Here is a 13,260-nt window from a genome sequence, read left to right as displayed (position 1 = left end):
GTCATTCACCAACCGCGGTAACGTAAACCGGCATAATATGCACTATTGAGCAACGGAAAATCCACGATGGCTGCGGCAAGTGGAACATCGGCGACCTTGGTGGGTTAATGCATGGTGCGGCATTATGGGAGGAAGGTAATTGGGCCCCATTTTGCCGATGGCAATGTAAATGGTGAAATGTATGCTGATTTCCCACGTAATGTTCTACCGATGTTACTAGAAGATGTTTGACTGCATGACAGAATGGCGATGTATTTCCAACATGATGAATGTCCGCACATAGCTCGCGTGCGCTTGAAACGGTATCGAATAGCATATTTCGTGGAAGGTGGATTGGTCGTCGAAGCATGGTCCGCACGTTCAGCGGATCTGACGCCCCCGGGTTTCTCTCTGTGGGGAAAGTTGAAGGAAATTTGCTATCGTGATCCACCGACAACGCCTGACAACGTTTTTCAGCGCATTGTTAATGTATGTGCGATCATTACGGAAGGTGAACTACTCGCTGTTGAGAGAAATGTCGTTACACTATAGCCAAATGCATCGAGGTTGACGCACATTATTTTGAACATTTATTGCATTAATGTGGTATTTACAGGTAATCACGCTGTAACATCATGCGTTCTCAGAAATGAGAAGTTCACAAAGGTACATGTATCACATTGGAACAACCTAAATAGAATGTTCAAACGTACCTACGTTCTGTATTTTAATTTAAAAAAACCACCTATTACCAACTGTTCGTGTAAAATTGTGAGCCATATGTTTGTGACTACTACAGCGCTATCTATCACAAAGCGAAAACAGTCATCCAACGAAAACATTCATATTTTTTTTACGTACTACATGAATATGTAATAAAACTGGGGGTTACTATTTAAAAAAACGCAGTTGATATCCTATGGCAGCGCCATCTATGGGGCCAACCATAGCGCCATCTGGTTTCCCCCTTCAAGCTAGACAAGTTTAGTTCTTTGTTGATTTTTCGTTTGACGCTTATTTCGTGAGATATTTGGCCCGGTCACGATCAATGGACCACCCTGTAATAATAGCGAGGTGACCCGCAATAATCCCTTCAGTGCAGATGACACCTAGCGCTAACTCCTACAGGTATCGGCGAGATGCCGCGCATAATGAGCCTAATGAGCAGGGGTTTGACACAGTAGTGTGCAGTATACGTTCATAAGTTGGCTCTGACCGTAGGTGTGCTACATTAGTCCGGGTGATTGTGATGATCACTGTGTCTGGATAGCACAGTGGTCATTGCAACTGCCTGGTAAGTTGGAGAACCGCATTTGAATCCCATTACAGCACAAATTTTCAGCTTGCCTCATTGATATAAATCAGTTCTAACTAGCAGCTTATGTCTTTAACTCCTGTGTGTGTTGATTAATCATTCAGTTACAATTTTTTCAGTTGTAAAATTAAAAGAAAGGTACTGTTCAGTATGGATCTTCCGTTGCCAGGACCCTTCACCTTGACGTTCTAGTGGGCAAGAAACATTGCTTGGACCAACAACAGCTGAACGGAGACGAATGTAAGAAATGCACAGATGACAGTACTAGTATTTCTTGTGTATCAGTCCTTCAGTACACAACTGTCTTTTGTATCAATATTCTCTCAGCAAGTGCCTTCCTCCTTTTCCAGATGGCGAACCTACTCAAAATGATGAACGAATCCTGGGCTCGATACTCACTCATTTCATGCACCTGTTCATTAATTACTACACACAGATTTCATCTTTCTCTTAGTGTCATGTACCTAATACGTGGTACGTATCATTTGTCTCTGTCTTCGTTAAATATGCTTTCCCTTCAATTTATTAAAAACTTTTTTAAACGTAGTACATCGAAAGCATGCCGCCTTTCAGAGGAAGGCAGTCGATAGCGGTCGCTTAAGGGCAGGGCAGAGACGGCATTCTTCATAATTTTCGCTTCTCTCCGTCCCCTCGCCTCTCCCTCCCTACGAGAAAATTAAATTTTACAGACATCTGCTGCAGTAAATTTAATGTACTTTCGTGTGGTGTAAGGCGGTTTATTGATAACATGTATATTTTTGAGTTTTAGGGGAAGAGAGCTGACGTTTCTGACGCGTCCCCAAAATGGTAAAGAAAAAGCTACCTTTCAAGGTGCCCTTGCACCGATAATTTCATAGACATAAGCAAATAACTGAAAAATGATCTACAATTTCTGAATTTTTTGCGTTTTTCGCTGTGAAGCCGACCATTTAAATTCAGATTCAGGACTCTATGCCTGAGACAGGATTAGAACCTGCGACCGTAGCAGCAGCGCGGTTCCGGAATGAAGCGCCTACAGCGAGCGGCTCGCTGCGCCTGGTATATACATACCCGCTGAAAACGGATGTTCTGAAGACCATTTGCCTGGTCTATACAGAGAGAATTCTTTCACGTCGACTGCCAGGGAAAGGTTACGCGCATAACGTAGCGCCTGTTTGCAGAAAGTCTATTAATAAGTCGCCCACGCGCTATCGTGGCTCTCAAAGCGGCCGCACCGTGCAGTGGTTCTATTAATAAGCGTGGGCCGGCCCTCACCTGTCAGCGTGTGACGTCGTCGCGGCGCCCCCTGTACACAAGCCACGACAACACACGCCGACGCCGCGGCTCGCCGGACAGTTTCGTCACAGCGGCTGTGTGTGGCGCCAGAGCCGGTTGCGCGGCGCCAGCAGAGGTGTCCGCCTCTTGTTCCGGTGTCTCTGCCCGACTCGTCACTGCCAAGCGTCGGCATCAGACAGGCTTTTGTTCTGTCTGAGTACTGCATACGGCGGCTATCAACGTCAATAGCAGCGAGCAGGAATGGAAAATGACAATAACACGAGTAGTTATATCGTATCACCACATATACAGGGTCAGCCACCTAACGTTACCGCTGGACATATTTCGTAAACCACATCAAATACTGACGAACCGATTCCACAGACCGAAAGTGAGGAGAGGTGCTAGGATAATTGTTTAATACAAACCATAAAAAAAAATGGACGGAAGTATATTTTTTTACACAAACCTACGTTTTTTTTAATGGAACCACGTTTGTTTTCTTAGCACATCTGAACATATAATCAAATACGTAATCGGTGCCGTTTGTTGCATTGTGAAATGTTAATTACATACGGAGATATTGTAACCTAAAGTTAACGGTTGAAACCTCCGACGTTCAGTTGCGAAAGCCGGTGGACTGAGTCAAAGTAGTGTCGTGCGCGTACTGCATCGTCTCCGCTTTCACCCGTATCGTGTGTCGCTACATCAGCAATAACATGGTGATGACTTTAATCACCGAGTGCAATTCTGTCAATGGGCATTAACAGAGAATGCGTTGCAGTTCTACCTGTTTACCGATGAAGCGGGTTTCACAAACCACTGGGCAGTGAATCTACGGAACATGCATTACTGGTCCGTAGACAATCCTCGCTGGCTCAGTCAGGTAGAGCGAAAGCGACCGTGACTGTAAATGTAAGGTGCGTAATCATTGGCGACCACCTCATTGGTCCTCACTTCATTGCAGGGGCCTAAACAGCTGCAACATACTTCGCGTTTCTCCAGAATGATCTGCCAACGTTGCTCGAAAATGTCCCACTGGAAACGCGTCGACGTATGTGGTATCAGCATGATGGTGCACCTGCACATTCCGCAATTAACACTAGGCTGACCCTTGGCAGGATGTTCGACGGGCGTTTCATAGGACGCGGAGGACGCATAAATTGGCCAGCCCGTTCTCCTGATCTTGCACCTCTGGATTCTTTCTGTGGGGTACATTAAAGGAGAATGTGTACCGTGATGTGCCTACAACCCCAGATGATATGAAACAACGTATTGTGGCAGCCTGCGGCGACATTACACCAGATTTACTGCGGCGTGTACGACATTCATTACGCCAGAGATTGCAACTGTGTGCAGCAAATGATGGCCACCACATTGAACATCTATTGCCCTGACATGTCGGGACACACACTATTCTACTCCGTAACTGAAAACGGAAACCACGTGTGTACGTGTACCTCACCCCTCATGGTAATGTACATGTGCGTCAGTGAAAAAGACCAATAAAAAGGTGTTAGCATGTGGACGTAATGTGCTGTTTCAGTCTCTTCTGTACCTAAGGTCCATCACCATTCCCTTTAGATCTCTACGTAATTCGGTGCTCTCCGATACACACGATCGAACAGCGGAGGAGTGGTACTCAAGCGTCAACTTTAGGTTATATTATCTCCGGATGTAATTAACATTTTACAATGCAACATACGGAACTGATTACGTATTTGTTTATATGTTCAGATGTGTTAACAAAACTAACGGAGTTCCATTTTTTAAAAAAACGTAGGTTTGTGTTAAAAAACATACTTCCGTGCATTTTTTTATGGTTTGTGTCAACCAATTACACTAGCCCCTCTCCTCACGTTCGGTCTGTGGAATAGATTCGTCAGTATTTGATGTGGTTTACGAAATACATCCAGCGGTAATGTTAGGTGACTCACCCTGTATACAGTGGGAACAAAAGTTAGCGCACTCGGACTTAACAGTGCGATTTCTTGCACACAAACAGTACAAACGATTCGTAACAAAATAACATTCAATGCATTGCGGGTCACCTAGAGTACCTCAACCATAGATAGCTAAAACCTCGTAATACTTACGTCGGGAGCTAGTATCACTTTTGAGTTCCTGCCAGTCAGGCACACGCGAGTGACACGAGGTCTTGAATACCTACAGGGCCAACATTTTTGTTACAATGGCTGAATTGTTTATTGCTTGACTCCAGCGGTTTGCTGACAGAGATACTTTTATCGTAAATTCTAAGAATTTTTAGTGAGGGTTTGCCTCTTTGTAGGCATATTTATTTTATTACTTATAATTTACCTTAGTGCGGCATCTTCGGTAAAGTATTATGCAGTTATAGTTACATATACTTTAAAAATGGATTTAAAAAAGTGTCGACCACAACAAAACATTTATTTACTATGGCTACCAATATCGGTCATAATTTGACAAGCTTCAGACAATATATACCATGATGGAAGGGGTCCTGACGGTGAACTGAGCAGGTGTTATGTCTCCACGAACGTCAACTGCACAATGCCATTGGCACAATTTGAATGTGCGTTGATAACATTGCTGTTTCTGGTACATAGTTGCATTGTGTATAGCATTAGCCCTGTAAGGCCAACATTCAATATAACTTCTTTCTAGTGCTAAATAAAGCTGACAATAACTTTTAACACTGGTGTCAGCGTGCATCCTTGTCCCAAAGGACATTTAATATTCCACATGTATGTGTACTCTGCAATTTATTCAGTGACTATTCGTTAGGCTGGTCTTTCATGATTAGAAAGAATTTCATTAGGGCAGAATGCAACAGCGCACAAACAGACACACAGGTTCACAGCCGAGCCGTTAAATCAATGTTTGGTTGTGTGCTCGCTTCCTGTGAACAGGTAGCAACGGACTGATGTCCTCTGACGATTAATTTCACTTCATTTATTTGATACCATGAACTGCCCGATACGTAGCAACAGGATGTCCGTGACGCACCGTTGTGGTGTCAGAGTTCCCTCAGTCACAACAAGCCGTGATACAAAGTCATATGCGATGCCTCCCCACACCGTGACACCAGGAGTATCACCGCTGTGTCTCTCCAAAACACTGGCTGAATGGGACATCATCTCAGCTTGCCGCCATTCTTGACGAAGATGGTCGTCCAGGGCTTTGCAGAACCACGATTCATCGCTGAAGACAGTGCGACTCCATTCGCTGGCAGTCAATGCTCCCCGCGTCACGGCATCACACCAAACGCAGCTTTTGGTACTGTGGTGTCAGTGGAAGCCTGCGCTTGGGACGATACTAATCCAGTTCTGCAGCCACAAGTTCCGACCAAAACGAAGGCATAAAAGGGCCTTAGCGGAAAAAATTCATGTAGTCACCATTTCTTATAGTGATAGAGGGAGTGACATGATCACCTGGGGATGAGAGCGTTAGTGTCGAAAGCGGGAGTTTAAAGTTCGCTTTTTTAAGTTTTTCTTAAATAACTCTAAAACCGCGGCCTCTTTTTTAAAGTTTTTCTTAAATAACTCTAAAACCGCGGCCTCTAGTGAAGATGTTACCCAGTACAAAGTTACACTACGTTAAATTTCCTACAAAAAGTCCAGTTCAATTTCTTCTAGGACTAATGGTTTCAGTGTTGCAGGGGCTGGAAGAAACTGAGTTTGCTAGAAATAGTATTTTTGTAATATAAAAATACTATTTATTGTAAAATCTAATGTGCTAAGAACAAATATCAAATGTGTGTACCGTGTCTAAGTACAGCAGAACCCTAAGAAGGAGTAATTTGTGTCCTGGCGGTGCAACAGGGTGAAGGGGGCGAGGATAGTAGGTAGAAGCACGAGGGAAGGTACATGGCCGGATTAAGGTTCTGCACATCCCTCGTTCATAAGTCTTCATACTGAAGACCGAGAAGGTGATTCCCCACTCCATCTACCCCACTACGTCAGAAGAGGAAACCAAAATGATACTTCACAATGTTATAAAGGGTTGCCGGGTTCGATTCCCGGCGGGGTCAGGGATTTTTTCTGCCTCGTGATGACTGGGTGTTGTGTGATGTCCTTAGGTTAGTTAGGTTTAAGTAGTTCTAAGTTCTAGGGGACTGATGACCACAGTGCTCAGAGCAATTTGAACCAATGTTATAAGGATCCTATGCAGCGCACCTAGTGAATAACTGGTTATTTAGTGCGCAGACATTCCCAGGGCGTGTTTACTTTCCAGTAAATGCAATAACACTACTTGGAATATAGACATGAGTTACCAATGATACTAACGCGAAAAACACATATGGGCGGACTGTATGTAAATATCAGTATACTATTCCACACTGCTAGAGGGGAAACTGATTTTAGTCATCCTACACGGCAGCTTTTGCATTCTGCCTTGAGTGATACCTTCCGTAGTGCTCAGCAGAGCTTGGTTTTCATTTTGCAGACATGCTACAAGTGTCCAGCATTTCCTTTCCATTTCTCTTACGTGAGTAGAGCAATGATTTCACTGAGCTCGAGTTAATGTAGTGATTTTCAGTTTATTAACACTAGCAATACTAACAGAGGGGGAGAAGGGGAATCGGCATCGTTGGCCCATTGACTAAACATTTTTGTGTTGTGCTTTGGTGTATGAACTTGAAATCAAAGCTAGTTGTTAATTACTGCATTTACCATTGAGTGATTATAGAGCTGGTTATACCAACAAAAGCCAGCCAGAGTGGCCGAGTGGTTCTAGGCACTACACTCTGGAACCTCGCGACCGCTACGGTCGCAGGTTCGAATCCTGCCTCACGCATGGATGTGTGTGATGTCCTTAGGTTAGTTAGGTTTAAGTAGTTCTAAGTTCTAGGGGACTAATGACCACAGCAGTTGAGTCCCATAGTGCTCAGAGCCATTTGAACCATTTTTGAACCATACCAACGAAAGATTTCAGGTGGCTGACACTTTGGTTTTAAATACAGTATTTCAAAGGAAACGAAATTTTGCATTATTGTCTTTAAACATATTTTTATGTAGTCGACCGTTTTTATTTTCGTTGGTTCTGTTGCTGTTGCAGAAGTGACATGAATAGACAACATTTACGTGATAGTTCTATTGAAAGAGTGCTTGAAGAAGTCTTGAACGAATCAGATTTAGATGAAAGTGAAGTAGATGATGATGTGGAAGAAATTCGAACTGATTCACCATCTGAGCAACCCACCAGATGCTATTGATACCAACTGTGGTAAATTCTTTGCCAAAAGTGGACGCGAGTATGTTACGGAGCCATCTCGAGAATATCGGAATTATGTACTAAATACAGAGAGGGAAAGAAAGGGGCTATGATGACAAGGAAACATATAGTCTCCGGAAGAGGATATAGAGCTCTTCTTTACACATCATATTGTGAATCTAATAAAACAATACTCAAGTGATGAGATTTCTCGACTATGTATTCAGCACACCGCTAAAGGTGAGTTATTTTCTTTTACTGGGCTCTTACTAATAATGGGTTCAAGACTTGTGGTCTATGCATCAGGACCGACAAGTTAACTATGGATCAATGAGTCGGACCCGACTTTCAAACTGACATATTGAGGTTTAATGACAAGATTACAAGAGAAATTTGTCGCTTGACTCACAAATCTAAAATTTTTGAAAGTTGGAATTCTTAATTTCCGTTGTATTTAATTCCTGGTCTACATACCACAGTGGATAGGATGTTATCTTTGTTCCGTGATCGTTGCCCATTCAAAGTATTTGTAAAAGAAAAATTACAACGCTCTCTGATTCTGAGACTAGATGCATAATCAGCATGGATGTCTACATAGGAAAGTCTGAAAATGCACAGCATCTAAATGGACCAATGGCTATTGTAGAGAGACTAACAAATCCCATTGAGAAATCAGGCCACATTATTACCACGGATCGGTACTACACTTCAGTAGAGCCTCCTGAGACTCTATAGAATGATTTTCACCTCACACTGTGTTCGAACGACGACACATATCTGAAGAGCTGAAGACCACAGCTAGCCGCAGTCTACGCTCACCCATCTTTGCATATACTCACCCTCAGACAAAGTGGTCACAAGTTACTGCATCAACTCTAGTCAGTGAGAAAACAAAACGACTGCTGCTGATGCTTTTGACTTATTACTCAGAAAGGGTCTACATCTGCATCTACATTCATACTCCGTAAGCCACCCAACGGTGTGTGGCGGAGGGCACTTTACGTGCCACTGTCATTACCTCCCTTTTCTGTTCCAGTCTCGACTGGAAGAACGACTGTCTGAAAGCCTCCGTGCGTGCTCGAATCTCTCTAATTTTACATTCGTGATCTCCACGGGAGGTATAAGTAGGAGGAAGCAGTATATTCGACACCTCATCCAGAAACGCACCCTCTCGAAACCTGGACAGCAAGCTACACCGCGATGCCGATCGCCTCTCTTGCAGAGTCTGCCACTTGAGTTTGCTAAACATCTCCGTAACGCTATCACGGTTACCAAATAACCCTGTGACGAATCGCGCCGCTCTTCTTTGGATCTTCTCTGTCTCCTCCGTCAACCCAATCTGGTACGGATCCCACACTGATGAGCAATACTCAAGTATAGGTCGAACTAGTGTTTTGTAAGCCACCTCCTTTGTTGATGGACTACATTTTCTAAGGACTCTCCCAATGAATCTCAACCTGGTACCCGCCTTACCAACAATTAATTTTATATGATCATTCCATTTCACATCGCTCCGCACTCATACTCCCAGATATTTACCAGAAGTAACTGGCCCTGACGGAATACCAGTTCCACCTATTTCCATGTCAGCCATTTTTTCATTTGTGCAAGGATTTAGAGAAGGAACTGCAGTGCGGTCTTCCTCTGTGAAACAGCTTTGGAAAAAGGTGTTTAGTATTTTAGCTTTACGCGTGTCATCCTCTATTTCAAAGCCATCATCATCCCAGAGTGTCTGGATATGCTGTTTCGAGCCACTTACTGATTTAACGTAAGACCAGAACTTCCTAGGATTTTATGTCAAGTCGGTACATGGAATTTTACTTTCGAATTCACTGAAAACTTCACGCATAGCCCTCCTTACGCTAACTTTGACATCGTTTAGGTTCTGTTTGTCTGAGAGGTTTTGGCTGCGTTTAAACTTGGAGTGAAGCTCTCTTTGCTTCCGCAGTAGTTTCCTAACTTTGTTGTTGAACCACGGTGGGTTTTTCCCGTCCCTCACAGTTTTAGTCGGCACGTACGTGTCTAAAGAGCATTTTACAATTGCCTTAAACTTTTTCCATAAACACTCAACATTGTCAGTGTCGGAACAGAAATTTTCGTTTTGATCTGTTAGGTAGTCTGAAATCTGCCTTCTATTACTATTGCTAAACAGATAAACCTTCCTCCCTTTTTTATATTCCTATTAACTTCCATATTCAGGTATGTTGCAACTGCCTCATGATCACTGATTCCCTGTTCTGCACTTACAGAGTCGAAGAGTTCGGGTCTGTTTGTTATGAGTAGGTCCAAGATGTTATCTCCACGAGTCGGTTCTCTGTTTAATTGCTCGAGATAATTTTCGGATAGCACACTCAGTATAATGTCACTCAATGCTCTGTCCCTACCACCCGTCCTAAACATCTGAGTATCTGGTAAACTGAAATCTCCACCTAAGACTATAATATGCTGGGAAAATTTATGTGAAATGTATTCCAAATTTTCTCGCAGCTGTTCTGCCACTAGTGGTGCTGAGTCTGAGGTCGGTAAAAGGAGCCAATTATTACCCTAGCTCGGTTGTTGGTGTAACCTCCACCCATAATATTTTGCAGGAACTATCCACTTCTACTTCACTACAGGATAATCTACTACTAACAGCGACAAACACGCCACCACCGGTAGCATGCAATCTATCCTTTCTGAGCACCGTGTGTGCCTTTGTAAAAATTTCGGCTTAATTTATCTCTGGCTTGAGCCAGCTTTCTGTACCTATAACGATTTCAGCTTCGGTGCTTTCTATCAGCGCTTGAAGTTCCGGTACTTTACCAATGCAGCTTCGACAGTTTACAATTACAACACCGATTGCTGCTTGGTCCCCGCATGTCCTGACTTTGCCCCGCACCCTTTGAAGCTGTTGCCCTTTCTGTACTTGCCCGAGGCCATCTAACCTAAAAAAACGCTCGGTCCACGCCACACAGCCCCTGCTACCCGTGTAGCCGCTTGCTGCATCTTAGCGAAGACTCAGAAATAGTAAGGTAAATCTTTTTTACGTACCTCCAGTATGCTGGAGCAGCCTGAATCAGCAACTTCTGTTAATCAGTAGAACGAAAAACCAGTCCAAGTTGCAAACTTTTACTTTTTAATCATTTGGTGACTAGTTTCGGGCCGAGACCCATTCTCAACTCATAACGTAGTCGAAAATTGGTTTTCCGAAGAAGTCAAAATGAGCAAAGAACATTTGCAGCTTATACAGATAACTCTGTATGCACTGAAAACGTTCATTGCACATTTTTGGCATCTTCGAAACTGCTATTATCGACTATGTTATGATGATTCTAAAATGGTTCTCGGCCCGAAACTAGTCACCAAATGATTAAAAAGTAAAAGTTTGCAGCTTGGACTGGTTTTTCGTTCTACTGATAAAATTTTTGACAATTGTATAAAGGGAGGCGAGTACACCATGGACGAGATTGCAAGACACTATAGCACGAATAGAGGAGCAAGATGATGGCTTATGTTCCTCTTCTACTCTCTCATTGATATAGCAGCAATAAATGTACATTCATTCTTCCTTCTCAACCTTCCAAACTGGAAAATAAATTCATAAATCGCAGAAGAGTTTATCTACTACCTCAGTTCTTGAACTAACAAGGCCTCATGTTGACAAAAGGACACGAAATTTGTACGGGGTTCAAAGCCAGTGATAATGGCAAAGTAAAGCATCACACTACGGTAGCTTAGCTGTTCTATGGAGCCTTCACCACCAACAACAGAGCCAGAATTATGTGGACGGTGAAACTTAAATCTGCCAAGAAGCTGCATCTAGAAAGATCAACTACAATAAGTTGGGAAACTCAGCTGTTACCTGCTCTCACTGTCGCAAACACGTATTTGGGAAGGCACAGCAAGAAGACAGTATTGTGTGGAAACTGTGTTTCGGAATGTTTGCTTCATGTAGTGGACTGAAATGAAATAGTTGTATTTTTCTAAGAGAACACAATTATGAACGGTACTGGTAAAAAAATTATACAAAGTTAATTTTATCATTTGTTGATTGTGTTCCTATTACAATTTAATTTTTATGGTCCAGTATAGAAAGAAAATGTATAATTAGTTCTACATGTTCTCAATGGTGTCAGAAGTAAATAAACGTGCAATATGACAAAATAAAATTGCCGCTTTCTTTCTCGGCCTCTGAGGTCCTCCCGTTGGTATTACACGTAACCTAGGTAATGCTAAGAGTAAATGAATACTTATCCGCCGTTGTCAAGTGAGATTTGATATGAAACAGCTCAGAAGTGAATAATCTGTGTGATGCTGTCAGTGGTCTTTGTAGTGTTGCTAGGAACCGGACTGGATTAGTAAATATAGAACCTCCCTGCTATCTGTCGTTGATAGCGTATTGTAAAGCCGAGTAATTGTGTTGCAGCCACTTTTTGATGAATTAACGAATGACCAGAAAGTTACTACAGATCTCTCACTGTTAATCTTGTTACTGGTAGAGTGCATAAATCACTTCCGTTCAGGAGTTGCTAGCGCTTGCACACTGGGCGGCACTGAGTGCAGCCACTTACCGGGGCTTCCACGCTGGGTGTCAGTAGTCTGAAGGAACGTTCTAGCCTAGAATCCGTTGCATGACTTACGTTAAAATATCTCAAGTTCCATAACAGCTAGGCGAACTACTATTGTTGCAGGAGCTAATTTCAGCCAGTGAGATCTTCAGGGGCTGGGTTATCTGAGGCAGGGGTAATGCATTTGATAGCCTCCCCCCATGAACCATGGACCTTGCCGTTGGTGGGGAGGCTTGCATGCCTCAGCGATACAGATGGCCGTACCGTAGGTGCAACCACAACAGAGGGGTATCTGTTGAAAGACCAGACAAACGTGTGGTTCCTGAAGAGGGGCAGCAGCCTTTTAAGTAGTTGCAGGGGCAACAGTCTGGATGATTGACTGATCTGGCCTTGTAACATTAACCAAAACGGCCTTGCTGTGCTGCTACTGCGAACGGCTGAAAGCAAGGGGAAACTACAGCCGTAATCTTTTCCGAGGGCATGCAGCTTTACTGTATGATTAAATGATGATGTCGTCCTCTTAGGTAAAATATTCCGGAGGTAAAATAGTCCCCCATTCGGATCTCCGGGCGGGGACTACCCAAGAGGATGTCGTTATCAGGAGAAAGAAAACTGGCGTTCTACGGATCGGAGGTGGAATGTCAGATCCCTTAATCGGTCAGGTAGGTTAGAAAATTTAAAAAGGGAAATGGATAGGTTAAAGTTAGATATAGTGGGAATTAGTGAAGTTCGGTGGCAGGAGGAACAAGACTTTTTGTCAGGTGAATACAGGGTTATAAATATAAAATCAAATAGGGGTAATGCAGGAATAGGTTTAATAATGAATAAAAAAAATAGGAGTGCGGGTAAGCTACTACAAACAGCATAGTGAACGCATTATTGTGGCCAAGATAGACACAAAGCCCACGCCTACTACAGTAGTACTAGTTTATATGCCAACTAGCTCTGCAGTTGAAGAAATTGAGG

The sequence above is a fragment of the Schistocerca gregaria genome, chromosome 1 (assembly GCF_023897955.1).
Source record: "Schistocerca gregaria isolate iqSchGreg1 chromosome 1, iqSchGreg1.2, whole genome shotgun sequence".
NCBI lineage: Eukaryota > Metazoa > Arthropoda > Insecta > Orthoptera > Acrididae > Schistocerca > Schistocerca gregaria.
This window is presented reverse-complemented; position numbering follows the sequence as displayed.